Source organism: Papio anubis, chromosome 1, assembly GCF_008728515.1.
Source record: "Papio anubis isolate 15944 chromosome 1, Panubis1.0, whole genome shotgun sequence".
In the NCBI taxonomy this organism is placed as follows: Eukaryota; Metazoa; Chordata; class Mammalia; order Primates; family Cercopithecidae; genus Papio; species Papio anubis.
This window is the reverse complement of record NC_044976.1, coordinates 208579184-208584019: the sequence shown is the minus strand read 5'-3', so window position 1 is coordinate 208584019 and position 4836 is coordinate 208579184. Positions and strand designations below refer to the sequence as shown.

The 4836-nt window shown below is 41.8% G+C and overlaps 1 pseudogene across 1 annotated transcript; it reads left to right on the top strand.

Moving 5' to 3' along the window:
• The first annotated feature begins 306 nt into the window (after positions 1 to 306).
• Positions 307 to 1384, top strand: LOC110741993 (annotated as a pseudogene). Its single transcript, XR_002519128.2, has one exon. The product of XR_002519128.2 is annotated as an interferon-induced transmembrane protein 1 pseudogene (transcript).
• Positions 1385 to 4836: the final 3452 nt, after the last annotated feature.

Sequence of the window (4836 nt, the reverse complement as noted above, 5' to 3'; positions counted from 1 at the left end):
ATCGAATATATATGCATATATATGGTTGACAAAGGGTTAATATATTAAAACATAATACACTTTTTCCCTGTGGCTTTTTTTTTTTTTTTTTTTTTTAGATGGAGTCTCACTCTGTCGCCCAGGCTGGAGTGCAGTGGTGTGATCTCAGCTCACTGCAAGCTCCACCTCCCGGGTTCACGCCATTCTCCTGCCTCCGCCTCCCGAGTAGCTGGGACTACAGGCGCCCGCCAGCACGCCTGGCTAATATTTTGAAGTTTTAGTAGAGACGGGGTTTCACCGTGTTAGCCAGGATGGTCTGGATCTCCTGACCTCGTGATCCGCCCACCTCAGCCTCCCAAAGTGCTGGGATTACAGATGTGAGTCACCGCTCCCGGTCTTCCCTGTGTTTTTATATCTTTTTCATCTCCATAAAATATTCTTGTGTCCTTCTTCACCTGGTTGACTTTCACTTACTCTTCGATCTCAACTTGTCTTACTTCCTCAGGTGGTCTTCCCTGATGGCCCGATTCTCTGACCTCTCTTGCAGTACATTTTCTGTGCCAGAGAATTATTTTCCAACTTTCATTGTAGCTGTAATTGTTAGTGACCATCTTTTTTGCTAAACTCTATGCTCCAGCGGGCAGAGCCATGTTTCATGCTTACCACTGTATCTGCAGCTTCTGAAGACTCTTGTAGAACCTCCCTCAGTACTATTTGCCATTGAAATGAATGACTACTGGAAACAACGGGGGAAAGCAGGGCTCACTGAGCACCATCCCAGCATCCAGACACTGCAGCTGCCCTTCCCTCCACACCGAAAACCATACTTCTCAAACCTTCACTCAACACTTCCTTCCCCAAAGACAGAAAATGCACAAGGAGGAGCACGAGGTGACTGTGCTGGGGGTACCCCATAGCACCATCCTCCCAAGGTCCACCGTTATCAACGTCCACAGCAAGACCTCCGTGCCCAACCATGTCGTCTGGTCCCTGTTCAACACCATCTTCTTGAACTGGTGCTGCTTGGCCTTCATAGCATTTGCCTACTCCGTGAAGTCTAGGGACAGGAAGATGGTTGGCAAAGTGACTGGGGCCCAGGCCTATGCCTCCACGGCCAAATGCCTGTACATCTCAGCCCTGATTGTGGGCATCATCATGACCATTGGATTCATCCTGTTACTGGTGTTTGGTTCTGTGATGATCTACCATATTATGTTACAGATCATACAGGAAAAACAGGGTTACTAGTAGCTGCCCATAGCCTGCGACCCTTGTACTCCACTTTGCAATGCTGGCCCTCACGCTGGGGCTATTGGTCCTGCCCCCTTGGTCCTGCCCCTAGATACAGCATTTTATCCCCACACACCTGTCCACAATGATATTCAATAAAGTGCACGTGCTTGTGGAAAAAAAAAAAAAGAAAAAAGAAAGAAATGAATGACTACTATAAGAACTCATTGTGAACTCTTAGAGGAAGGAAACGAACGGGCAATTGACAAGAGGAAGCATACCAAAGCTCGAAACCCAAACAGGCTAACATATGCTGCATCAATAGTCAAATACATACAGATTAAATGATATATTTGTGAATATATTATCTCTATTTATAAAATGTGTTTGTGTACTTGTTGTCAGAATACCCCAAAAAATTAATAATAGCATTAATTGCTTGTGGGAGTGTGATGAAGCATACCTCATAACCTGCTATTGGTAGGAATGTCAATTGGTAAAAATTTTCTGTAAAAACTGAATACTGTTCAAGCTGAAATTTACATTAAGAAAATAATTTGTGGGAGGGATGCATGTAAAGTGATGCTTCTGACATTTTGTCTTATCACAGTAAAAAACTGGAAATAAACTAAATGTTTATTAATAAGGGATTATATTTAAATCTGAGTCAACCATCCAAATTTTGCAATGTTAACATGTTGCAGTTACAAAAATGGGTGCTATATCTAGAATTATTGAAATCAGTAAATGCTACGTTAAGTTTAACTGAAAAATAAGAGTCTTGACATGTATGTATGTGTGTGTGGCTATGTATAATGGTATCTCATTTTTGTAAAAATACATGTACATATGTAAATATTTAAATGTCCAAAGAAAAACTCTAGAACGATATACCAAAAAATTGGAAAGTGCTTGAGTTTCAGCATTCATTAGCATGCCTGGTGAATGGTTTGGCTGTGTCCCCATCCAGAGCTCATCTTGAATTTAACTCCCATAACTCCCCCATGTTGTGGGAGGAACCTGGTGGGAGATAATTGAACCATGGTGGCAGTTGCTGCTATACTGTTCTCATGGTAATGAATAAGTCTCATGAGATCTGATGGTTGAATAAAGGGAAACCCCTTTCACTTTGTTCTCACTTCTCTCTTGCCTGCCACCATGTAAGATGTGCCTTTTGCATTCCACCATGATCGTGAGGCCTCCCCAGCCACTTGGAACCTCTTTTTCTTTGCAAATTGCCCAGTCCCAGGTATGTCTTTATCAGCAGCATAAGAACAGACTAATACATCTTGCTAATTATTCATTGATGTATTCTTTCTCTCAATCCAGTCATTTTGGTCTAAATTATAAGTCCTTAACAAGGGTGGGTGGAGAGAGAGAAAGGTAATCAGAGCAAGAGAGAGATGGAAACATGAGGGTTCAGACTTCTTGGGTTGGGTTCTGCCAAAAGCAGAGCTTGAGAGAAAAAAAGAAATATGTGCAAGTGGTTGTTTCTGAAACACCATCCCAGGGAGCAAAAGTGAGGGATGGAGGAGTGAAGCAGGGAAGGAGAGAAATCTAATAAAAGGCTGTGTGATCAGTTTGACCACAGCATCTGGTGACTAGATCCTTGATCCCATGAGCCTTTAAGGTAAGCTTACTTATGTCTTCCATGTGGCAGATGTAAAGCCTGACCATCCTTGCCTCCCGCTGCTAGCACACCTCTCCCTGTGGGGGTCAGGATGAATGTGACTGAGCTACTCGGAAGGAAATAAGGAAGAAAACACAAATAATTATTGTAATTGTTAATCTTGGAGTGAATATTGCTGTGATAAAATATTAGCATTGAAATGAAAATCCCCTCTGCAGTCCATAGCAGTTTCAGCTGTGACTGTTTCTGGAAACAGAGAAAGCTACAAGGAAAGCCAAATTCCATCTTTCTTGAATTTCTAGCCTGGACTACTGAGTGATCAGATTAGATGTTAATCCCATTTCATGTAATGGGACCCAGATGGAATCTAAAGACCAGATACCTGGTTTGGGGCACTGGTAAGCAGGGATTTCAATGTCAAGTAAGCAAGGGACTGTTCTCTAAACATCTCTACCAATTCAGTCTTCATTTGTATTCAGGAAATATTTTATAATCCTGACCCCCTGACCCAATAAGGATTTTGACAATTGAGATCAATCATGATCTCAGTTTTTGATTTAGGACTAAAGGGGAAAGTGTTAGCAGTGGAACGTATCCAAGTCATGTGGCACCAAAGTTTGTTACCAGCTGCGAATCCATATGGGTTTGCAGCAACCTCAATTCTAGCTTTCTCAGAAGAAAGAATTTGACTGAGGGGCATAAAGCAGAAGGAGAGATCAAGGCAAGTTTTAGAGCAGGAGTCAAAATTTATCAAAAAGTTTTGGAGCAAGAATGAAAGCTAGTAAACTGCCCTTGGAATAGGGCTCACTGGGCAACGTGAGAGAGCAAGTGCACTGTTTGACCTTTGACTTGGGGTTTTATATGTTGACATGCTTCCGGGGTCTTGCGTCACTTCTCCTCTGCTTCTTCCCTTGGCCTGTCTGCACATACAGTGGCCGGCTAGCACTCGGGAGGGGCCTCAGGCGCAGTGTGTTTGAGTTGTATTGGAGTTGTACAAATGCTCACTGGGGCCATTCTTCCCTTACCAGTCGAATGTTTCTAGAGGAAGGTCATAGACCAGTTAAACTCCACCGTTTTGCCTCTTAGTGTGCGTGCTTGAACCCAGTCACCCAACTCCTGAGATCTCGTCAGGAGGCTGCTGATCGCCAGTTTCAGGTTTTTCCTCTTCATTGGGAGACTGCCTTTCCCCTGGGGCCACTGGCTGTGATCAATTATTATTTTAGAGAGATAGTTAACATTTGATTGACCATCACGTGATGGTTGCTGGATATTCCTGGTGTGTGTGGGGGGCACCTATCCCGCCCTGTTCATGTCTGACTACCTACCTAGAGTAACAGAAGGCTGTTTTAAGTGCCAGATTCCACCTCTATTTGGCATACTGAGTTGTCATCAGATACATGGCTTGGCAACTTAATTATGTTGCTTCTCAATAGTGCCTTGCCAACACTAGAGTGCTGCCCTTCTTGCTATGGGAGAAAATAAAATAAATAAAAATTATTTTTAGGAATGTGCTTAAGGAATTAATATGAAAAGCTGTTTTTAGATGTTTTTCTAAGTCAAGAATTTTTTTTTTGAGGATAGCATTGGAATCTCATTTGCTCTGCTGTGAACGGAAATGTAGCATTGCTGATGTACTGATTAAATATGCTGCCATTGAGGAGCAGATCGACTGGCATGTAGAATATGTGAGCAAGCATGAATAGAAAATAGTGTTATAAATGACTAACTCTCATTTATGTATGTAGATGAATGAGTCTCAGGTTTGAAAATGAATGAATCTTACCAGATCCAAGCTCATACTAGGAAGAAGTTAATATCATGGAAATTCTGAATAAATTAGAAATGTTCTAAAATGTGGCTAATTGCCTTTTCCAATTAAGGAACAATGTGGAGGTGAGTGCTTTTTTTAAAATTTATTTTTAATTAAGACATAGTCATTCATTTCAACTGTTTTATATTTTATTCAGCATAATTCTATTAATAGGACCATGATCTAG